General features: G+C 44.2%; 1 long non-coding RNA gene across 1 annotated transcript; it reads left to right on the top strand.

Annotated features, from left to right (window-relative positions):
• Window positions 1–8,391: 8,391 nt before the first annotated feature.
• Window positions 8,392–10,881, top strand: LOC139834161 (uncharacterized). The gene is made up of 3 exons (XR_011749591.1): window positions 8,392–8,530; window positions 9,616–9,726; window positions 10,523–10,881. It is a non-coding gene; the product is annotated as an uncharacterized lncRNA (long non-coding RNA).
• Window positions 10,882–25,722: the final 14,841 nt, after the last annotated feature.

A 25,722-nucleotide genomic window follows, 5' to 3' on the forward strand; every position in this document is an offset into this window, starting at 1 on the left:
CATTCCACGCTGTTTCAGAACCGAACACACCCTTGCATTGTTGTGAACTGTTGTCCATACACGGCCATACCCTTCCACTTACATCCAGCACTATATGCATCAGTCTGTCTCAGAGTCATTCAATATCACTGCTGAGATCTGTTCCCATTCTTATGCAGGCTGAAACTGCTGCGCCTTTACTCAAGTGGATGCAAAATGAGGCTAATGAGGCTGCTGTGAGGACGATGTTGCCGGCACCATCTTCCGAAAACCTCTACAAGCACGAGGCCATGGGCCAGCTGGGTGGTGACCTTTTAATGAATCTGGTATATTTTCTTAATCCACATACATGATTTCATTATTATCTGTTTAATTACTGTTGGCTTTGTCTAATGCTTACCAAAAGTTCAGAAACACTGCGTTTGCTTACAATCATCATACACTAATTTTTCACTTTTCACTGTCTCATCCGATTATATAAACTGTTGATTTCCATTGGCTTGTTTTGTAATCATTTGCATTGTTGTCGACTGTTCTCTATGCACAACCCTATTCTTCCACTTACACCCGCACTATTTGCATCAGTCTATCTCATAGATTTATTAAATATCAATGATGAGTTCTGTTGCTATTCATATGCAGGATGAAACTTCTGTGCCTCTACTCAAATGGATAAAAAATGATCCTGATGAGGCTGCTGTGAAGATGATGGTGCCGCCACCATCTTCTGAAAACCTCCTCAAGCACAAGGCCATGGGCCAGCTGGGTGGTACCCTTTTCAAGAAGCGTATATTTTCTTAATCCTCATACATGATTTGATTTTTGTCTGTTTATTGCCGGCTTTGTCTAATGCTTACCAATAGTTCAGAAACACACACACCTATTCTTACACTTACATCCAGCACTATATGCATCAGTGTCTCATAGATTCATTTTATATATCACTGCTGATGTCTGTTGCTCTTCAATTTTCATATGCATCGAAACCGCTAACCCTTCATTGGTCAAAAGGATTGCAACTGCTGATGAGGCATCTGCAGAGGCTGCCACCAAGTTCTTGTCAGCCCAACCTTCGGATGCTTATATAAGCTCAAGTCCAAGGACCAGCCAGGCCGTAACCATCCAAGGGTTCGGGTATATTTTCTTAAGCCACATATACATGCCATGATTTATGTCTGATATTATCACCGGCTCTGTCTAATGCTTTTTGGAATTCGGAAACACCAAATTAGCATGCTTATATTCATCATACACTAATTTTTCACTGTTTAGGTTGTAACATAGTGTTATGCACTCGCTTGTCAACATTTGCATTGCTCTGAACTATGCACTTTACACAACCTAATTCTTCCACTTACATTCAGCGCTACGCACCGTAGTACCTCCCATGTTTCCTTCACCATCCCGATGCCGAGCTTGCGGGAATATGGCGGGCCCATGTACATACCCCGCATATAACACCTCCTATGGCTCTATCTACCTTTCTAGTAGCTCCTTCACAGAGTTACAGGTATGTATTCTCAGTGGTTTAGCATGAATTGGCATATAGTAAAGTCTTGTTTTTAGTCTTCCTGCTTCTTACATTTGTATCAATTTTCACATGCAGATCAGTACCTTGTGAACTTCGTCCAATGATTAACCAGATGTGTCCGCATGAAGGGTCTTTCACTATGCATGGCAATGGCAAATTGATGAACACCTACACGGTCTATGAGGTGTATGTCTACAAGACGCAGGCCATCACATATTTGTATGGACATGATTGGAGAAAGTTTGCTTTTGACTACGGTCTGAAGAAGGGCGACGAGTGAGGGTCGTAAACTCAAACGGGCGGATATACGTATCGCTTACAGAGTTGGAGACACTTCCAAATATATAATATGTAACTTTTTTCTACTCATATCTTTTGATAACTGTTACGAGCAGCTTGTTCTAAACCATTCCCTCTGTTCTAGCTTGCTGGGTTTAACATGATCAAAGCTGCAGATCCCCTGATGGAACATGAGCGGATGTCACAAAGGGCAACCACACCAGCACCGGCACCGGCTTCCCACTCTCCTGCATCAACACCGGTTCCTGTACCAGCTCCGTTTACTGCATCTACCCAGCAGTCCCCTACATCAGCATTGGTTCCTGTAGAGGCCCCATATACTACACCTGCCCAGCAGGCTCCTGCATCAGCACTGGTTCCTCTAGCTGCACCATTTACTGCACCTGCCCAACAGTCTCTGCATCAGCACCGGTTCCTCTAGAGGCACCGTCTCGCACTGCCCAGCAGTCTCCTGCATCAGCACCAGCTCGTGTACCAGCCCAGGCTCCTGCACCTGCCCCAGCCAGATCACCGAGGTCTCAGCTCATTGCTGTGGCCACCCGTGTGGTGACCAGGACGCATCTGAAGGCTATGTTCGTGAGTATATGACAGCATAACTGCTCTTATCTTGATGTCTTCTCTGCTCAAAGTCTCACATGGTTCAGTGCATTGGTGCCATTGACTAATTTTTGGTGGTATCTCTTGCTTTGAATCAGAAATTGCCTAAAAGTATCTCCAAGGATCTCAATGCTGGCCGAAGGGGCAAGATATCCCTCGTCATGGAGAGTGAAGGTCTCACCGTGGAGGGACGGTACTCCGTCGGTCCACAGAGATGGCCGCTTGGCTGTTACTTCCAGGTGGAAAAAGTTCATTGACGGTGCCAAACTTCGCATTGGATCAAAGTTGAAGGTCAATATCTTTCGATGCCACCGTGACATGCTGGTCATAAAGTTCGCGGTTGTCTAGTTCTCGTTGCCCCATGAGCCCTTAGCAAATGCATTTGTAGTTATACTTATATAAGGTTATCTTATCTGAATCTGCTAATTAATTGTATGGGTGGTAAAACTCGGCAAGCTTTTGCTCTTAGCAAGTATGTATGTATGATCAGCTATTATGATAACTAATGTTTGTGTTCATCTTAATTTGCATTTCCGTTTTAGAAAAAACTTAATTTCTATTTTGGCTGACCTGTTAGAGAACTATCAGATTGAACCCACAACATGATTCAAATAGATTCATTACACCGAGCCACATGTCTTGACCTTGCTATACACTACTTCCATTAATCGATTGCAAGAAGGCTTACTGAGCTGCACGAACCATGGCAGATTCGAATCCAACTTATCTATCTAGAAATACAACCTTTGCGTAAAGAGGATTTGCAGTATGGGGAGGCTGACATTGGGGACCCATGAGCCAGCAGCGTCGTCAACGTTTTAAAGGTGGCAGGAGATCGAAAGAAAAAATAAGCCAAAAATCAGTTGGTAAACAAATTCAAGAAAAGAAACATTTACCTTTCTGAGAGGATGACATGCGGGACCCATGAGGCAGCAGCATCCTCAACTATTTCAAGGCGGCAGGGGATCAAAAGAAAAAGGAAATAGCCAGAAATTAATTAGGGTCAAAAATAAATCCATCAAAGGAAACTTTTATTGTTCATAGAGGATGACATGTGGGACCGACTTGCCAGCTGCGTCGTCATCGTTTCAAAGGGGGCAGGGGATCAAAAGAAAAAGGCAAATAGCCAGAAATTAGGGGAAAAAAATAAATCCAACAAAGGAAACTTTTATTGTTCATAGAGGATGACATGCGGGACCCATGAGCCAGCAGCTTCCTCAACGTTTCAAAGTCGGCATGAGATTGAAAGAAAAAGGCAAGTGACATAATATCAGGAGCCAAAAATAATCCAAGAAAAGAAACTTTATTGTACATAGAGGATGACATGCGGGTCCCATTTTGTAGCAGCGGTCTCAACGCTTCCAAGGCGGCACAGGACCGAAAGAAAAATGAAGTAGCCAGAAATCAGGGTGTGAAAAAAATCCAAGAAAAGAAAGATTTCAATTGGGCTGTATCTGGACATCTGGGCCTTCGAACTATCCTGCTGGGCCTTTTGACTCGTACAATTTCAGCCCACTCCAAAACAGGAAAGGTCGGATTTTTCTCAAAAAAAAAAACAGGAAAGTCCTATGCTTCGCAAAAACAAAAAACAAGGAGATTCAACATATAAGTTTGTTTATGTAGATATAAAGATTTAATTTATCCGTTTGCAATAGCTCAGAGCGAAATACAACGTTTATTGTCTGCAAAATAAAATATCACATGTTTCTTGTACGGGGAGGCTGACATCGGGGACCCATGAGCCAGCAGCGTCGTCAACGTTTCAAAGGCGGCAGGGGACCGAAAATAAAAAAAGCCAAAAATCAGTTGGTAAAAAAATACAAGAAAAGAAAACATTTATCGTTCTGAGAGGATGACATGCGGGACCCATGAGGCAGCATCCTCAATGTTTCAAAGTCGGCATGAGATCGAAAGAAAAAGCCAAGTGACATAATATCAGGAGCCAAAAATAATCCAAGAAAAGAAACTTTATTGTACATAGAGGATGACATGCGGGTCCCATTTTGTAGCAGCGGTCTCAACGTTTCCAAGGCGGCACAGGACCAAAAGAAAAATGAGGCAGCAGCATTCTCAACAATTCCAAGGCGGCAGGGGATCAAAAGAAAAAAAGGAAATAGCCAGAAATTTATTAGGGGTCAAAAATAAATCCACCAAAGGAAACTTTTATTGTTCATAGAGGATGACATGTGGGACCGACCTGCCAACAGCATCCTCATCGTTTCAGAGGGGGCAGGAGATCAAAAGAAAAAGGCAAATAGCCAGAAATTAGGGGTAAAAAATAACTCCAAGAAAGGAAACTTTTATTGTTCGTAGAGGATGATATGCGGGACCCATGAGCCAGCAGCTTACTCAACGTTTCAAAGGCGGCATGAGATCGAAAGAAAAAGGCAAGTGACAAAATATCAGGAGCCAAAGATAATCCAAGAAAAGAAACTTTGTTGTACGTAGAGGATGACATGCGGGTCCCATTTAGCAGCAGCGGTCTCAACGTTTCAAATGCGGCTTGAGATCAAAAGAAAAAGAAAGTTGATCGTACATAGAGGATGACATGCAGGTCCCATGAGTCAGCAGCTTACCCAACGTTTCCAAGGCGGCAGGGGATCAAAAGAAAAAGGAAATAGCCAAAAATCAGAGGGTGAAAAAAAAATAAAGAAAATAAACTTTTATAGCACATAGAGGATGACATGCGGGTCCCATGAGCCAGCAGGTTCCTCAACGTTTCAAACGTGGCATGAGATCGAAAGAAAAAGGTAAGTGACCAAATATGAGGAGCCAAAAATAATTCAAGAAAAGAAAGTTTTATAGTACATAGAGAATGACATGCGGGTCCCATTTAGCAGCAGCGGTATCACCGTTTGAGAGGCTGCAGGGGTTCAAAAGAAAAAAGAAATTGCCAAAAATTAGAGGGTGAAAAAAACCAAGAAAATGAACTTTTATAGTACATAGAGGATGACATGCGGGTCCCATGAGCCTGCAGGTTCCTCAACGTTTCAAACGTGGCATGAGATCGAAAGAAAAAGGCAAGTGCCCAAATATGAGGTGCCAAAAAAAACTCCAAGAAAAGAAAGTTGATTGCTCATAGAGGATGACATGCGGGTCCCATTTAGCTGCAGCGGTCTCACTTTTTGAGAGGCGGCAGGGGATCGAAAGAAAAAGGCAAGTGACCAAATATCAGGAGCCAAAAATAATTCAAGAAAAGAAAGTTTTATAGTCCATAGAGGATGACATGCGGGTCCCATTTAGCAGCAGCGGTATCACCGTTTGAGAGGCGGCAGGGGATCGAAAGAAAAAGGCAAGTGACCAAATATGAGGTGCCAAAAAAAATTCCAAGAAAAGAAAGTTTTATAGTACATAGAGGATGACATGCGGGTCCCATTTAGCAGCAGCGGTTTCACCGTTTGAGAGGCGGCAGGGGATCGAAAGAAAAAGGCAAGTGACCAAATATGAGGTGCCAAAAAAATCCAAGAAAAGAAAGTTTTATAGTACATAGAGGATGACATGCGGGTCCCATTTAGCAGCAGCGGTATCACCGTTTGAGAGGCGGCAGGGGATCGAAAAAAAGGCAAGTGACCAAATATGAGGTGCCAAAAAAAACTCCAAGAAAAGAAAGTTGATTGCACATAGAGGATGACATGCGGGTCCCATTTAGCAGCAGCGGTCTCAACGTTTCCAAGGCGGCAAGGGATCAAAAGAAAAAGGAAGTAGCCAGAAATCAGGGGGTCAAAAAAATCCAAGAATAGAAAGAATTTTGGTTCATAGAGGATGACATGCGGGACCCATGATCCTGCATCGTAAACGGCTCGATCGGAGAACGTTGAACGAGATGGCGCGATCGAGAAAAAAAACAATGACAGAGAGGCTGCCATCTGGGCCCTACATCCCTCGGCGGTGCGGATTTGCGTTGACTCGGCCGGCGAACCCGAGATTTCGAGATGCACCACGTCCCGGGCCACCATACGCGACGTTTTGGCCGCTTTCGTCGGGCTAGGTGGCCTCAAAAACGAGAAAAAAAAAGTTTTGACATGCACCACGGAGGGACCCAAAATCGTCGGCCATGGTACACCAGCAACCACGGCGCGACTTCAACTTCGTCGGCCATGGCAACTTTTCTTGTAGTGTGTGCATCCTACCTGGCCTCACTAACACCATCCCGGGATGTTCATATTTGTTTCGACCAACAAAGTATGAGGCATTCCATTTAGTTCATACTAGCTACTTCTTAATTGCATTGGCCTTTCTTCCATTCTAGTGCCGATGATTAAATTGTTTGGTCACTTGTACACTCTGGGGTGGGGCCACTGAGCCTGGTGCGATGACACAAATATCAATCTCTTGTGCATCCTACCTGGCCTCGCTGACCCCATCCCTGAATGTTAATATTTCTTTCGACCAACAAAGTATGAGGCATATGATATCTAGTTGAGATACCACTTGGCTCTTTCTTCCATTTTAGTGCCGATGATTAGAATGTTTGGTCACCTATACGCCGCAATATACTTTGTAGACGGGCCCCCCTTTCCCCGGCCGCCGTTCGTTGAACGAGTCCTTGACGAGACAACAACGCCGACATGTCTCTTCGGCGCAGAACCACACCAGTCCCAGCCGTCTCCCTTGTGGCCGTGTCTAATGGGCTCTGCGCTTTTCTCCATGGCCGGACCACGATTGGACTCACCGGGGAAATACTGATAATCGCCATCACCACTATCGTCAGAGTCCACAGGTGTAGAGTACTTTGCAGCAGATGCCGCTTTTCTTCTCTCGCCGTCCAGTGAACGAGTTCTTGATGCAAAGACCGTGCCGGCCTCTGGGCAGGCCGGCACGGTCTTTGCATCAAAGACTCGTTCACTGCACGGCGAGGGAAGAAAAGTGGCATCTGCTGCAAACTGCTATGCTCCTGTGGAGTCTGGCGATAGTGTTGATGGCGATTATCATTATTCCCCCGGTGAGTCCAATCGTGGTCCGGCCATGCAGAAGAGCGCAGGAGACGCGGCCACAAGGGAGGCGGCTGGGACTGCCGTGGTTCTGCGCCGAGAGGCGAATCAGCGTTGTTGTGTCGTTAAGGACCCGTTCACGGAACGACGGCCGGGGAAAGGGGGCCCTTCTGCAAAGTATACTGCGGTGTATACTGCAACTATGGTTTCTGACCATAGTATTTGTGTTGACCAATAATGTATGAGGCACTTATTCCATTTTGTCATTCCATTTGCTTTGAGATTTTCAAAATGCCGATGATTAAAATGTTTGGTCCCCGTACACTTGGGGGTGGCGTAAGTGAGTCTGGTAAGATATCACAAATATCAATCTCTTGTGCATCGGACTTGGTCTCACTTACGCCATCCCTAAATGTTAATATTTGTGTTGACCAACAATGTATGAGGCATTTATTCCATTTCTCTTGTGCATCGGACTTGTTGGTCTCACTTTCTTCCATTTTCATCATAGTACGAACTGGATATGAAGACCCCGATGCAAGCGAGGCTGGTGGGTAGAGATGAGGGAGCAAAGGAGGAACCGGATGAAGACTACTTTGTATCTCGAAATTGTGAAATTTGTATGAATTAAGAGTTGTATGCAAAACATTTGACACTTAATTGCCACTATATATGTATCTCGATCGGGCTCTAAGTAATGTGATGATGATGTCTATGTTATATCTGTGCAATGTACATGATATTTATATTATATCTGAATGTTGATGTATATAACCTGTTTCTCTGTATATTGCTGTGTATAAACTGCATGTGTATAGCAGGCAGCACAAAATCGAGTATAATACAAGCAATTTCTGTGGCGCACTGAAAACCAATTCTATGGCGCACGCTTTTGTGGTGCACCTAGGAACACGTGCGCCACAGAAACCTTATTTTTGTGGCGACGTTTCTGTGGCGCACCTCCCATGCGTCACAGAATCCATTTTTGGTGCGCCACTGATGAGGCTTTTCCTACTAGTGATATTGCGACCATGCCTGTGATAGGGTTGACCCTAGCCTCCAGTGGCTCTCCCTTCCTCGAGATGGCAGATCCATACGGCACCGGCAGAAAGCCTGCTGCGTCTCAAGCCGGTGCTTGAAATGGGGGTTCCGATCCTGTCCACGTCGAGCTCGCCTAGCGCCTGCTCGCCCGGTTAGTGCCAAGGAACTTGAAACGTCACCAAAGATGAATTTTCTGATTCTAGAAGGTTTTAATTGTCAAACGCAATTGTATGATCATCCCCGGGTTATTCAAATCAATTCAACTTTGGGCGGTTCATTATTTTTTCATGTCATAGCCTTTGAAGAAGCTCAAGCCCTCTTTTTCCTACTAGGTTAACTGTACCCAAAAGTAAATACTTCAATAGTGGTGCAGCTGCACACCAATTCATGTAAGGTGGTAACAGTTGAACCTGATAACATGGGGGAAGTGGGAACCATATCAGCTTGACTTTTCTAAAAAATATAGTGATTTAATTCAAAGAACTTATTCATAAGTAATGATGAAGACAATCTCTCTAGCTTTATATAAAACGATATATAATTAGCATCCAATAGCTTTGGGTTTGCTCTTTTGTGTGTGAATGTTTAGGAATAATTTTTTGGTTCTGATTTTAGTTTCACCATTATGTCTATTAACTGCAGTCTAGGAGTAACAACAATGCCTGGAGAAATTCTTTTACGTATATATCCATGGCTCATTTCTAGGTCCAGCTTCAGCCTTATTATCTTTAGGCCTTCCCATAAGTCAATAAGATGGGGCAAATTATCTTTCTAAAAAATGGAAAAGTCACGACAACTTATACATGTTAGCTGGTGTGGATTTGTATACACCTGCAACTAGCATATCCTTACAGTTGTGTATCGTGCTATAGGCAAAATGTTAAAGCGAGACAATACCATTCAGTTATTTTTTGGCAGTAGATATTCAAGTCTTGTGCACTTTGTAAGGAACTGGGTGCTTTCAAGCAGTAGTATATTGAGCGCCAGCAGGTTATCATCCTTACTTTGGCCGTGCTTGAAATGCTGCTGCACCTAAAATAGTCATATTATTTAGTACACATAATTTGATATGCAGTGGTTACTATATTTTATGAAGATTGTTTCTGCCTTTAAACATTATGTATGTTCATTACCATGCTTTCTACGGTGTATGGGAGTAGTGTTTCATAAGATATGTAATGATTCAAGATTGTTTATGTTTCAACTCTGCACTGAGAGATATATGTTTTTTGGCAGCCGCTGAGATATATGATTTGATTTCGCGTGGGGAGAAGAAGAGAAGACAGATAGGCAGATCTATGGGAAAATTTCTGAATACATGCATCTGGTGTGCCATTATTTTTTCAGGTATGATGAACACTATTGTTGTTGTAGTGCTAGATAGCGGTATGTATCTACACACACCCTAAAGGATTGAAGAGTAATATAATTTACTATCCATACAAATAGACAACTTAGAATAATGTAGTTCCTGTAGAGCGTAATTGTAGAGCGTAATTGATTCTTCTCCTTTGCTTCTGGCTTTGTCCTCTCCCAATACTCCCTGTGTCTTTTGCGTTAGCACAGGTGGAAGAAGACATAGATGCTTGTGTTTATTTATTTCATTTATTGTATGTTGGAAGTCTGTATCTGCTTGATATCTTCTTCCCATTTAGCATTATGTTTTTATGTTTATATTACTGTTGGCTGCTAATTTATGATGTGAAGATTTTTTTCCTCATGAATATATGAGCTCATGTCGGATTTGCGCTGGCTTATTGTTTCTTCCGTGCTTACATGATAACTGATTTTGTGATTTTTCACCATATAAAATTTCCGCTCTTAAATAATTATCAATGCTTTTATATCCTTTGGATGGAATAAGCAGTGGGAAAGTTCAAAGGCACCTTAGGTTATATTGAGGACAATTTCGAGTTTTTATTTTATTCACATATAGATTGAAATTGTACGATATTTGTGCACTCCTTTTCTTTAATATATCATGCTATTGAAAGAAGAGATATTATTTTTCTTATGATCACAAGATGATTCAGAGTTGTTAGTTTCTTCTTTGTCTTACTTATGTCCTTCCAAGTCCTAATCATGAATGTGCTCATTACCTCTATTTTTGGGAAAGATGATGATAACAAATTGATATTTATAGGTATGGAGCCACTCCCATGTGATTTAGCTTAATATTCTGTGTACGATACCTTCACCTTCCACTGCAACGGGTGTATGAGGTTGGCCTGATGCTATGAGAGGAACTAACTATCTCAGCGGTGAGCTCTTTATGCAATCCTGATCTTATAAGCAGATGGCTGAAATGATTAGCTAAAACTGAAAGCGCTGTGGGGATACTTGATTGCTGCACTATATAAACTGTCTAATACCAGTTTCAGATATGGTTAAACATGTTTCCTTGGAATGTCTTTGATGGATTTTAGGTGTTTTGGTACCACGATCTGCTGTTAGAATTCATTCATTGATTCTGGTTGATTGGATTAGACTGATCCATGTATAATTTTCAGTTGATTCAAGTAACTATATTTAAAACTTTACCAAGCTACTGAAACAAGTTCTGGCTAAACCACCTATTATATTGATCTGTTTTGGTGCAATTAAGCCAGTGTTGCTAAGAATATGGTGACTGATACGCGTACAAAGACGCGTCCGTTGGGAACCCCAAGAGGAAGGTGTGATGCGTACAGCGGCAAGTTTTCCCTCAGTAAGAAACCAAGGTTTATCGAACCAGTAGGAGCCAAGAAGCACGTTGAAGGTTGATGGTGGTGGAGTGTAGTGCGGCGCAACACCAGGGATTCCGGCGCCAACGTGAAACCTGCACAACACAACCAAATTACTTTGCCCCAACGTGACAGTGAGGTTGTCAATCTCACCGGCTTGCTGTAACAAAGGATTAGATGTATAGTGTGGATGATGATTGTTTGCAGAAAACAGTAGAACAAGTATTGCAGTAGATTGTATTCGATGTAAAAGAATGGACCGGGGTCCACAGTTCACTAGAGGTGTCTCTCCCATAAGATAAATAGCATGTTGGGTAAACAAATTACAGTTGGGCAATTGACAAATAAAGAGGGCATGACCATGCACATACATGTTATGATGAGTATAGTGAGATTTAATTGGGCATTACGACAAAGTACATAGACCGCTATCCAGCATGCATCTATGCCTAAAAAGTCCACCTTCAGGTTATCATCCGAACCCCTTCCAGTATTAAGTTGGAAAACAACAGACAATTGCATTAAGTATGGTGCGTAATGTAATCAACAACTACATCCTTAGACATAGCATTGATGTTTAATCCCTAGTGGCAACAGCACATCCACAACCTTAGAACTTTCTGTCACTGTCCCAGATTTAATGGAGGCATAAACCCACTATCGAGCATAAATACTCCCTCTTGGAGTTACAAGCAAAAACTTGGCCAGAGCCTCTACTAGTAACGGACATGCAAGATCATAAACAACACATAGATAATAGATTGATAATCAACATAGCATAGTATTCTCTATTCATCGGATCCCAACAAACACAACATGTAGCATTACAGATAGATGATCTTGATCATGTTAGGCAGCTCACAAGATCCAACAATGAAGCACAATTAGGAGAAGACGACCATCTAGCTACTGCTATGGACCCATAGTCCAGGGGTGAACTACTCACTCATCACTCCGGAGGTGACCATGGCGGTGAAGATTCCTCCGGGAGATGATTCCCCTCTCCGGCAGGGTGCCGGAGGCGATCTCCTGAATCCCCCGAGATGGGATTGGCGGCGGCGGCGTCTCTGGAAGGTTTTCCGTATCGTGGCTCTCGGTACTGGAGTTATTATCGACGAAGGCTTAAGTAGGCGGAGGAGGTAGGTTTAGGGGCGCCACGAGGGCCCCACACGCCAGGCCGGCGCGGCCAGGGCTTGGGCCGCGCCACCCTGTTTTGTGGGCGCCTCGTCGCCCCACTTCGTTTCCTCCCCGGACTTCTGGAAGCTTCGTGGAAAAATAAGATCCTGGGCGTTGATTTCGTCCAATTCCGAGAATATTTCCTTACTAGGATTTCTGAAACCAAAAACAGCAGAAAACAGCAACTGGCTCTTCGGCATCTCGTTAATAGGTTAGTGCCGGAAAATGCATAAATATGACATAAAGTATGCATAAAACATGTAGATATCATCAATAAAGTGGCATGGAACATAAGAAATTATCGATACGTTGGAGACGTATCAGCTTCCCCAAGCTTAGTTCCTGCTCGTCCCGAGTAGGTAAACGATAACAAAGATAATTTCTGAAGTGACATGCCATCATAATCTTGATCATACTATTGTAAGCACATGTAATGAATGCAGCGATCAAAGAAATGGTAAATGTAATGAGTAAACAAATGAATCATATACCAAAGACTTTTCATGAATAGTACTTTCAAGACAAGCATCAATAAGTCTTGCATAAGAGTTAACTCATAAAGCAATAAATTCAAAGTAAAGGTATTGAAGCAACACAAAGGAAGATTAAGTTTCAGCGGTTGCTTTCAACTTATAACATGTATATCTCATGGATATTGTCAATGTAAAGTAATATAACAATTGCAATATGCAAGTATGTAGGAATCAATGCACAGTTCACACAAGTGTTTGCTTCTTGAGATGGAGAGAAATAGGTGAACTGACTCAACATAAAAGTAAAAGAAAGGCCCTTCGCAGAGGGAAGCATTGATTGCTATATTTGTGCTAGAGCTTTGATTTTGAAAACAAGAAACAATTTTGTCAACGGTAGTAATAAAGCATATGCATCATGTAAATTATATCCTACAAGTTGCAAGTCTCATGCATAGTATACTAATAGTGCCCGCACCTTGTCCTAATTAGCTCGGATTACCTGGATTATCCCCGCAATACATATGTTTTAACCAAGTGTCACAAAGGGGTACCTCTATGCCTCTTGTACAAAGGTCTAAGGAGAAAGCTCGCATTGGATTTCTCGCTTTTGATTATTCTCAACTTAGACATCCATACCGGGATAACATAGACAACAGATAATGGACTCCTCTTTAATGCTTAAGCATTCAACAATTATTAATTTTCTCATATGAGATTGAGGATATTTGTGCAAAACTGAAACTTCCACCATGGATCATGGCTTTAGTTAGCGGCCCAATGTTCTTCTCTAACAGTATGCATGCTCAAACCATTCAACTCATGGTAAATCGACCTTACTTCAGACAAGACGGACATGCATAGCAACTCACATGATATTCAACAAAGAGTAGTTGATGGCGTCCCCAGGAACATGGTTATCGCACAACAAGCAACTTAATAAGAGATAAAGTGCATAAGTACATATTCAATACCACAATAGTTTTTAGGCTATTTGTCCCTTGAGCTATATATTGTAAAGATGAAGAATAGAAATTTTAAAGGTAGCACTCAAGCAATTTACTTTGGAATGACGGAGAAATACCATGTAGTAGGTAGGTATGGTGGACACAAATGGCATAGTGGTTGGCTCAAGGATTTTGGATGCATGAGAAGTATTACCTCTCGATACAAGGCTTAGGCTAGCAAGGTTATTTGAAACAAACACAAGTATGAAGCGGTACAGAAAAACTCACATAAAAGACACATTGTAAACATTATAAGACTCTACACCGTCTTCCTTGTTGTTCGACCCTTACTAGAAATTATCTAGACCTTAGAGAGACCAATTATGCAAACCAAATTTTAGCAAGCTCTATGTATTTCTTCATTAATAGGTGCAAAGTATATGATGCAAGAGCTGAAACATGAGCACAACAATTGCCAAGTATCAAATTATTCAAGACATTTTACCAATTACTACATGTAGCATTTCCCGTTTCCAACCATATAACAATTTAACGAAGCAGATTCAACCTTCGCCATGAATACTATGAGTAAATCCTAAGGACATATTTGTCCATATGCAACAACGGAGCGTGTATCTCTCCCACACAATGAATGCTAGGATCCACTTTATTCAAACAAAACAAAAACAAAAACAAACCGACGCTCCAAGCAAAGTACATAAGATGTGATGGAATAAAAATATAGTTTCACTAGAGGAACCTGATAATGTTGTCGATGAAGAAGGGGATGCCTTGGGCATCCCCAAGCTTAGATGCTTGAGTCTTCTTGAAATATGCAGGGGTGAACCACCGGGGCATCCCCAAGCTTAGAGCTTTCACTCTCCTTGATCATATTGTATCATCCTCCTCTCTTGATCCTTGAAAACTTCCTGCACACCAAACTCAAAACAACTCATTAGAGGGTTAGTGCATAGTCAAAATTCACATGTTCAGAGGTGACATAATCATTCTTAACACTTATGGACATTGCACAAAGCTACTCAAAGTTAATGGAATAGAAAAATCCATCAAGCATAGCAAAACAGGCAATGCGAAATAAAAGGCAGAATCTGTCAAAACAGAACAGTTTGTAAAGACGAATTTCTAAGAGGCACCAGACTTGCTCAAATGAAAATGCTCAAATTGAATGAAAGTTGCGTACATATCTGAGGATCACTCACGTAAATTGGCATAATTTTCTGAGTTACCTACAGAGAATTAGGCCCAAATTCGTGACAGCAAGAAATCTGTTTCTGCGCAGTAATCCAAATCTAGTATGAACCTTACTATCAACGACTTTACTTGGCACAACAATGCAACAAAATAAGATGATGAGAGGTTGCTACAGTAGTAACAACTTCCAATACTCAAATATAAAATAAAAGTGCAGTAGTAAAATCATGGGTTGTCTCCCAAGAAGTGCTTTCTTTATAGCCATTAAGATGGGCTCAGTAATTTTAATGATGCACTCCCAAGAAATAAGAGTTGAAGCAAAAGAGAGCATCAAAAAGAAAATTCAAAACACATTTAAGTCTAACCCACTTCCTATGAAAAGGAATCTTATAAATAAACAAGTTCATGAAGCATAATGCAACAAGCATAGAAAGACTAGACAAGCGCAACTTCAAGATTTTCAGCAAAAAGAGAGGTGTTTTAGTAACATGAAAGTTTCTACAACCATATTTTCCTCTCTCATAATAATATCCAGTAGCATCATGAGCAAACTCAACAATATAACTATCAAATAAAACATTCTTACCATGAGTCTCATGCATAAAGTTATTACTCTCCACATAAGCATAATCAATTTTATTAGTTGTAGTGGGAGCAAATTCAACAAAGTAGCTATCTTTATTATTCTCATCAAGTGTAGGAGGCATAGTATAATAATAATAAAATTTACTCTCCATAGTAGGTGGCACCAAAAGACCACTATCATTATAATCATCATAAATAGGAGGCAAAGTATCATCAAAGAAAATTTTCTCCTCAATGCTTGGGGACTAAAAATATCATGCTCATCAAAACCAGCTTCCCCAAGCTTAGATTCTTCCATAGCTTTAGAAATAATAGTGTTCATACTAATAACATTGCTACTAGCATGCAAATAAGGTTCAATAGGTTTTTTAAATTTCGCATCAAACAATCCATGTCTTAACTCAGGAAATAGCTTCAAAAGCTCACTGTTACTTTCCATTATGCTTAACTAGTGAAATAAAAACATGCATGATATTAAGTAAAGTAAAACAAGTAACTAATTTTTTTTTGTTTTCGATATAATGCAGCAAACAAAGAAGTAAATAACAGTAAAGCAAGACAAAAACAAAGTAAAGAGATTGGAAGTGGAGACTCCCCTTGCAGCGTGTCTTGATCTCCCCGACAACGGCTCCAGAAAAAGAGCTTGATACGCGTACAGCACGCGTCCGTTGGGAACCCCAAGAGGAAGGTGTGATGCGTACAGCCGCAAGTTTTCCCTCAGTAAGAAACCAAGGTTTATCGAACCAGTAGGAGCCAAGAAGCACGTTGAAGGTTGATGGCGGCGGAGTGTAGTGCGGCGCAACACCAGGGATTCCGGCGCCAACGTGGAACCTGCACAACACAACCAAATTACTTTGCCCCAACATGACAGTGAGGTTGTCAATCTCACCGGCTTGCTGTAACAAAGGATTAGATGTATAGTGTGGATGATGATTGTTTGCAGAAAACAGTAGAACAAGTATTGCAGTAGATTGTATTCGATGTAAAAGAATGGACCGGGGTCCACAGTTCACTAGAGGTGTCTCTCCCATAAGATAAATAGCATGTTGGGTAAACAAATTACAGTTGGGCAATTGACAAATAAAGAGGGCATGACCATGCACATACATGTTATGATGAGTATAGTGAGATTTAATTGGGCATTACGACAAAGTACATAGACCGCTATCCAGCATGCATCTATGCCTAAAAAGTCCACCTCCAGGTTATCATCCGAACCCCTTCCAGTATTAAGTTGCAAACAACAGACAATTGCATTAATTATGGTGCGTAATGTAATCAACAACTACATCCTTAGACATAGCATCGATGTTTTATCCCTAGTGGCAACAGCACATCCACAACCTTAGAACTTTCTGTCACTGTCCCAGATTTAATGGAGGCATGAACCCACTATCGAGCATAAATACTCCTTCTTGGAGTTACAAGCAAAAACTTGGCTAGAGCCTCTACTAGTAACGGAGAGCATGCAAGATCATAAACAACACATAGATAATAGATTGATAATCAACATAGCATAGTATTCTCTATTCATCGGATCCCAACAAACACAACATGTAGCATTACAGATAGATGATCTTGATCATGTTAGGCAGCTCACAAGATCCAACAATGAAGCACAATTAGGAGAAGACGACCATCTAGCTACTGCTATGGACCCATAGTCCAGGGGTGAACTACTCATTCATCACTCAGGAGGCGACCATGGCGGTGAAGAGTCCTCCGGGAGATGATTCCCCTCTCCGGCAGGGTGCCGGAGGCGATCTCCTGAATCCCCCGAGATGGGATTGGCGGCGGCGGCGTCTCTGGAAGGTTTTCTGTATCGTGGCTCTCGGTACTGGAGTTATTATCGACGAAGGCTTAAGTAGGCGGAGGAGGTAGGTTTAGGGGCGCCACGAGGGCCCCACACGCCAGGCCGGCGCGGCCAGGGCTTGGGCCGCGCCGCCCTGTTGTGTGGGCGCCTCGTCGCCCCACTTCGTTTCCTCCCCGGACTTCTGGAAGCTTCGTGGAAAAATAAGATCCTGGGCGTTGATTTTGTCCAATTCCGAGAATATTTCCTTACTAGGATTTCTGAAACAAAAAACAGCAGAAAAAGAATCGGCTCTTCGGCATCTCGTTAATAGGTTAGTGCCGGAAAATGCATAAATATGACATAAAGTATGCATAAAACATGTAGATATCATCAATAAAGTGGCATGGAACATAAGAAATTATCGATACGTTGGAGACGTATCAGTGACGTAACATGTTCTGCATCTACTGGCTTATGCATATTGCGACCATGCCATTGATAGGGTTGACCTCCAGTGGATGTACCTTCTTCGAGGTGGCGGACCCATATGGCACCGGCAGAAAGTCCAAGCAGCATCTGAAGCTGGCGCCTGTGATGGAGGCTCCGATCCCAGCCACATCGAGCTTGCCTAGCACCCAGTTAGTGCCGAGGAACTTGAAAAATCACCAAAGATGAAATTTCTGAGTCTAGAAGGTTTTAATTGTCGAACACAATTGTATTAATCATCTGGCACTTTTTTGGATCAGTGGAAGTAGTATATTTAAAACTATTTTCATGATTGTATATAAGTATTGTTGTTCCGTTTGTTTTTGTGTGGTTGGGTCTAATTTCACCTTATTAACTTTGTTTTCTAAATTCAATAAAGCGCATTTCTATTTAGACGTAGATCGGTTCGAGTTTCACGGGATCGTGCGCCAAGGCGCACATCTAAATCTAGTATGTGCATGCATGCGGCCGCCTATGTAAACGTGCATATCTTGGTGATTTGACGATGACTAGTACAAATGCCCGTGCGTTGCTACGGGGCAACAACACATGTAAACAAATCAAATATGATTAATATACAAAACATGACATCGTTAACCTATGACATTGTTTTTTACCGCGTGGGCCCATGTCATTAGACAATTAGTGGAACAGAGCGGTAACATTAGTATTTGACAAGCGACATGAGTCATTCCCCTCTCACTCACTTCCCCTCGGTCTCTTCTCCTCCATGCCTCACTCCGCCCCCCACCCATTTCTCCCACAGCCGTGGGCGCCGCCTGATCTCGAGGTTGCACCTGAGCCCCCAAGTGTGCGGCTATGCTCTCCCTTCGCCGACCCTCGCACGGCAGATCATGGTCGTCGTTGCCCTGTCTTCCAGCCATGGGATCGTTGGCCTCTTCCTCTCTCCCCGTTAGCCCCGCCGGTTGAGCTCAATTCCGGTGTAGCCGGATTTGGCAGAAAGGCACGCAAAAGAGCTCGTCAGGATTCGGCAAGGAGGCATGCAGGATCAGCAGCTGGAATTGCTTCAGGTATTTGTTCAAATTCTTCTGATGCATCTGATAGTATTGAAATACACAAAAAAGCATGCTTAATTTCTGGTTGAAATTAAACACGAAAGTAAGATGTAATAATTCTTCAAGAAAGTGGATCCACAAATCGTATTTTGGTACATTGTAGATAGTAATGTTGTGAAGAACTTAATCATTTTTGTTTGATATTACCCATACTCACACCACTGAGCCTATCGTCCTATATTTTTTTCGCTGATATTAATACATTATGTGTTTAGGTTTCAATGCTGCAGTTGTTGGATGCTTTTTTGCTATGAAACAGTATTGAGGCCACATCGAGCACAAAACTCACCATTGTTTACTGCTGCTACGATTATCTTGGAATCAATTATATCATCAAGTGTGTCCAATGTTTTGCTAGGGGAGAAGGCGCTATTGTTCTGATGTATGAAATAAAATCTGCTGGTAGTATTTTATCTTATTTTGATCAAATTTGGTATTACAGAAAGGTAGCTTTCGATTTTTGAGTACATATGCATGCATATGCTCTAATACTACTACAGTTGGAATGTCACAATGTTCTGGTTTTGGTCTAGCACCCAGTTTTTGTTTTGTATCCTTCGTTTGGGAGATAATATCAGTACATTTGGACCGCCATGTAGCTACCTTATCTGTGTATGGAAAACATATGCTTGCATTGACCTTTGGATGCACTAATTTCAATCATTGGCAGCCACGTAGAAACTTAAGATGGTAGGCGTTTGAAGAATCACCAAGACCTCAATACTTAGAATCGCTGACTAAACTCTTAGTTTGAAAACTGCAACCTTCTCATAACATTATGCTGAACCATAAATAAGCACCACCGAAAATCATACACAAGTCAAAACATGGCCACCATAAGAGAATTGGTACACCTGTGGCAGACACGGCTTGAGTGTCATCTTCTCTATGACAAGGATGGAAGCCGGCTCGAAGGATGACACTCCACTTCCCACTTGGTCCTCCTCGCCGCCGCCATGCTGTGTGATGCGAGTTTCAGTAAACCTGATCAGATAATGACAACTTAGTTCATTCGTCAGCGATAAGAAGACCAGCTACTACTCTCTGGACTTATAACCACGCTCCCACTCAACCATTCCACATACATATGACAACGAACACGCCTTACACAGACACATTTTTAACCACTATTGTTAAATCACCACACTACATATTGTCTGGCTCTCCATGTTTAGCATCTCTGCGTAAATCTATTTTTTCATAAAAAAGGCCTCAAACATTCAGGTATAGATTAATAGTCAGGGAATGTAATCCTGGCTTCAAACTAAGTTGTGCCCTTTTCAAAACATTCAGGGCACGAGTTGCATTTAAGGTAATATAAATCTTGACTTTCAAGTAATCGACATGCTTGATGATGATCTAAATAACAACATTTGTTATATTATATCTGAACAACATTTGATAAAATATTTGAATTTATGAATTCAGACTAAGAAAAAAAAGAGCAAGTTAGCAAAATAATCCACCTAGATTATCTCAGAGTCTCTCCCATTTTGAGCGGTTTACCCGAACATCCATATGAGTACACACCCTGCAATCGCCCAAAGCAGATGGTCTCCCTTGTTTAGGGCATCTCCAGCGGCGTGACGCATTTTAGCGTCCGCGCGCGTCCGTTTGCGTCGACCCTTTTGGTCGAAATCGACCGCGCGTCCGTTTGCGTCGGGGGTGGCTCCAGCGGCACGACGCATTTTTTAGGACGAACCATTTTTTTAAACATGAAACATAATGTACATACTTAAACATAAAAAATAAACCTAAACGCATACTGCTCGTCGTCGCTGTGCTGTTCCTCGTCGCTGTGCTGCACGATGAGGTCCGGTATTACCCAAGGCCAGTTGCCATCCGGGGGAGCGTACGCCGGGCGCGCTGCCGCCGGTGCTCGAGGTTGAGGAGGTTGCGGCTGTGGCGGCGGTGGAGGCGCCCAGTGCTGTGGCTGTGGCGGCGGTTGAGGCGCCCAGTACTGTGGCTGTGGTGGCGGTGGAGGCGCCCAGTGCTGCGGCTGTGGCGGCGGTGGAAGCGCCCAGACCTGCGGCTGTGGCGGCGGTTGAGGCGCCCAGTGCTGCGGTTGTGGCGGCGGTGGAGGCGCCCAGTGCTGCGGCTGTGGCGGCGGTGGCGGAGGCGCCGCCGACTCCAGGAGCGCCTGTCGTAGTGCTTCATCCGCCGACAAGCCTGGCGGCATGACGGCGGTGGCGTAGCGGGGCATCGGCGGCTGCACAGGCGCGTCGTACTCGGAGACGAGGATGGCGACCTTCGTCTTCTCGTCGTCCGTCATGTTGTCCGGGAAGTCGAAGTTCTGGCCCTCGGCGTTGGCCTGCTGCCATTCGTGGAAGACGACAGTGCCTCGACGTAGTCGTCGTCGCCATCGTACACGGCGTAGGCTTCGTCGTCCTCGCGGTCGTCGACGTCGTTGTGCTGCGTCTGCTGACGTCGCGTCCGGGCCTGCTGACGACGGGTCGGCGCCTGCTGACGACGAGCCGGCGGTGCAGGGCCGAAGGGGTAATCCCTGTCGCCCATGAAGCCTGCCCTTCGTCTCCTGTCCGTCTCCGTGGACATGTACGTACGCCAAAGCTCCGAGTCGATGGCGTACGCCGGATCGTCGCGGAGGTCCGCCGGCAGATACCGCCTCCTGCGCCGGATCTCCGCCGTCCGATCAGGCTCAAGCGCAGGTACTGGAGGATGGGCACCCGGCGGCAGCTGAGCCGCCAGCCGCCAGGCAGCTGCACGCCGGACCAGGCGTCGTCGCACGGCATCCATTTGCCGTGCATGAGCCTCCCCACCGTGACGGGGAGCGGCACCCTCTTGCAGCCGCTGCCGGAGGCCTCAAAGTCGTTTTTCTTCCCCATGGCGCTGCGGCGGTGGTGGTGCGAGTGGAGGCGTGGTGTGGGTGAAGGAGCGACGCGGCCGGTGGAATTTTAAGGGCGGCCACGCGCGGGATACGATGCCATTAAAGGCGGCGCAGAAGCCTAGCCGCCGCCCGCCAGTGCGCGTGCAGAACAGGCAGCCGCGCCATTGATGGCGAAGGCTGCGGCGCAGACGCGGAAGCGCTGACCGCCGAAGCGATGCCCTCGATGCAGGCTCGCTGCCAGGCAGGCCCGGTGTAGAAGCGAGCGGACACTTTGCGCGTCCGCCGAGCGTCCACAGAGACGCAAACCTGGCGCATATTTGGGCCATGTTTGCGTCTCCGCGGACGGCCCGGTCACTTTACGTCGCGCCGCTGGAGGCGGTGCACGACGCATGTTCGATCAAGGCGGACACAAACGGTCGCTCAGCATCCGTTTGCGTCGCGCCGCTGGAGATGCCCTTACCTCCTGCAGTCACGTACAAGTCAATCAAATGACTAAACCAACAAGCACATTCAATCAAGGCAAGCGGAGATTTTATAGCAACAGGTTCAGTTAGGAGATACTGCCGTCTCATAAATTTCCAGCTGAATATACAAAACACCATGCACTATTTTCTGCCAAAAGCGATGAAAGCATTAAAAGGTCAGCATAACCAGCAGCCTCGCATGCTTCCAACACTAGTAAGATTTTTCAACTAATGCAAATTGAAATGCTAATCATTTATGTACATATGTTGCAGCAAATGACATGCAATCTAGCATGCTTTCTATGTTTATAAGATGAAAAATGTGAGCAAAAATCATGGGGGTTCAACAGGAACATATAGCTCATATAAACAACTTTTGTTTCGGTCGAGCGAACAACACTATGCTTAAAGCTTTTCTCTTTTCAACATTGCCACAATGTAATTTGCTCTAAACTGCCTCAAGCATTAAGGAAACAAACACATGACGATGTGAGTAGATATTGAGCACAACTGTCTCAAATCTCAAGCTTGCCTTCATAAAACAAATGTCACCAATAGTAACATGGAAGACCCAGGCCCATCCGTTGTCCAAGCCAGTGCCTCCAACAGTTTATCCTGGTAATATAAGGCAGCTCCTTATTCTCCTATCTTCTCCAAAACTAGCTGCAGCTTCATCCATGCACCTTCATACTGAGATAGGTTCATCGCTGAACAGCAAGCCAAACATTTTATGCTTCACAAAAAAAAAGTTTGTAGCAAAGTGAACATCTTTTCAGTTGAGGGGGAATCTCATACCTAACTATTTTGGTAGGCATCCAGAAATAACAAAGTTCTACATTCTTATTTTTGCAGCCCTCTACATTTCTAAGAAAGGGCCACCTCAACATAAAATAAAACAGTGTAGTAAATATGAACCCATAAGGCCACAGTACCATATCATAGTTCAACACAAAAAGATGCAGATGATAAATGTGTAAACAAGTACAGTGAGTTGCAAAATCAAATTACCTTACCCTCTAAAGATCCTCGGCACGCTCATCAACAACCATGTTAGCTATGGCGGAGAAAATTAGCAAGGCATCTACATTGAAGTAAAAAAAAAGAATCATGTTAGGACATAGCAAGGCTAGTATACCTGAAATAAAGCATATTTTCTTTCGATTTGGCTTCAATGTGTAAGATCCATGATGAGTGAGAGAAGCACACCATTTTCTGAACCATCAAATTTTGTGTTAGAGAGTGTTTGAAACTTCAGAAATTACTCTATTAGAGGTTGAAAAAATGTCTAAAAATATCCTTACTGGAACTGGGATTTGAAGAAAAACTGTGGGCCGTAAGTTGCTGCAATTTGTTTAGCTAGGAGCCCCAAAATGGTGGCCACCTCACGGCTCCTAATTCTTGCAGAACAAAAGGAGCAGTGTTTCTTCCATAGTATAAGAAGCAGTTTGACAAAGTAAAAAACACCAAAGTTATAAAAAAAAATCTAAGCAGTATGTAGTCTTGTGATACGCTTACCATGTGCTACCACCAACACTATCCACAACACTACCCGTAACACCTTTAGCCTACGCATTTTGAAAGAAGTAATAACTTCTTCACATACCGTCAAAGATTAAGTGTCGCTTGACAAGTCTAGACTTGTCGCACGACAAGTCTACGGGTGTGTTTGGTAGGCCGGCTCACCTCAGAAATTCTCATCTCAACCAAACCCAAACCACTTTTTCTTGTTTGTTAGCCCGGGTCGGGTCAGCTCAGCAGTGCCCACCTCATACCAAAAACAGCTCTCAGCCAGGCCAGGATGAGAAGCTCAAATCGAAGCTTCACAACCCGGCCAGGCTGAACCCAACCCGCAAAACACTGTAGCAGAGCCCCGCAGACCCCCCAAACCCCCAACCCCACGTTTTTCCTCTCTCATTTCCCCCCTTCTCTCCTGTTTGCATCGGGCAGAACTGGAGGTCGCCGTCGCCCGCGCCCACCGGCCCGCCGCCGTCGCCGGCGCTCCCCAGCCCGCCTCCGCCTGCAGCCACGGGGACGAGGCGCCATGGCCACGCCCGAGCTCTGCCCGCGCCCGAGCTCTGCCCACGCCCGAGCTCGCCCGCGCCCGAGCTCTACTCCGCGCTCGCGCCACTCAACTTGACGCCGGCCTCGCCTCGGCCCGCTCCCGAGCTCCCTCGCCTCGGCTGCCCCCGCCTCGACCGCCCCGCCTCGACGCCGGCCGGCGGAGCTCCTCGCCACGCGCCACCGACCCGAGCTCGAGCAGGCGGCAGCAGCTCGCGCCGGCGGCTGGCGAAGGCGAGCTCCTCCCCAGCATAGGCAGCAGGTCGCGCCGGCGCGCCACCGCCCGCCGCCGGTGCCCCGCAGCCCGCCGCCCGCCGCCGGCAACGAGCTGGGCATGGTGGAGATGAGGGAGCCGATTGCTTTTTTTGTTTTATTTAGGGTCCTTTGTGTAACAGTTAGGACCTATCTGTAATTGCTTATTTTTTGGGCCAAGCTCAACCCATACATGCCAACCAAACAAAGTATCAGTTCAGCTCCCCTCAACACATACAGGCTACCAAACACATCACAAAATCTCAGGCAAGCTTGTATGAGGTCAGATATCTGAAGTGAGAAAGAGAATCTGAAGTGGCACAGGCTACCAAACACACCCTACGTGTCGCAACTCTGATGTCGACACGTCGGAGCGACACGACAAGTTGAACTTGTCGATCGACAAGTTGACTTGTCTAGGTCAATTGGTCGAGCGACAAATTGTATGCCTGCAATATAAATATCCTCCTGAAACCCTACGACCCAGTTTCTGGTCGCATTTCCCTCCCCCAGCCGGCTCTCCCCTGGCGCCGCCTCTCCTCTGGCCACCGCCGGCTCGCCGGCGCTGCCGCTTCCACCTCTCCCCTGGTTTGTCTCCACTCCCTATGCCATCAATATATATTCCAGTATACCAAAATTGATAGGCTGGTTACTTAGTATTTTTTAGTAGTTCCTTGTCGACAACACATCGAAAAGTCTATCACTTGTCTAGACTTGTCACGACTTGTCTGCTTGTCGGTACCCCAGCGACAAGTTGCGACACATCGACACGTAATCGTTGCATACCGTTCAGGTGGGTGGATGGTTCCACCAGCCAAGTCAGTATGATAATGTGCATCTACATTTGCGTTTTGAATATTTTGAATCTCTGCTTCTCCAGCCCGGATTTCAATATGTTCCTTTGTTCCGCTCCTGAATGTAAAGTTGAAGCAAGTCACAACTTATTCTGAGCAAGCATCTTGACACCTATGTGTTCTTGGCTACTTCTAAGAACACTCGAGCGGTGTATATCCTACAATTAGACAAACCATGAATATTCAGAGACAAGTGCAGAACCTCTGGAGTAAAGATTTTGAAGTACCATACATCTGTCACCAGTTTCCAAGCTTCTTGCAACTTAGTACCAGCATTTTTTTCTTGCATGATTAGACCTTGGCCGTAAATTTTTGTATGATACATTTCGTCGATCTTGTCATGCACCTCATATTGTCAGTTCATCCATTCTTTTCTCAGTTTTAGAAATTTAATTGCCTGGTT

The sequence above is a fragment of the Lolium perenne genome, chromosome 7, assembly GCF_019359855.2.
Source record: "Lolium perenne isolate Kyuss_39 chromosome 7, Kyuss_2.0, whole genome shotgun sequence".
In the NCBI taxonomy this organism is placed as follows: domain Eukaryota; kingdom Viridiplantae; phylum Streptophyta; class Magnoliopsida; order Poales; family Poaceae; genus Lolium; species Lolium perenne.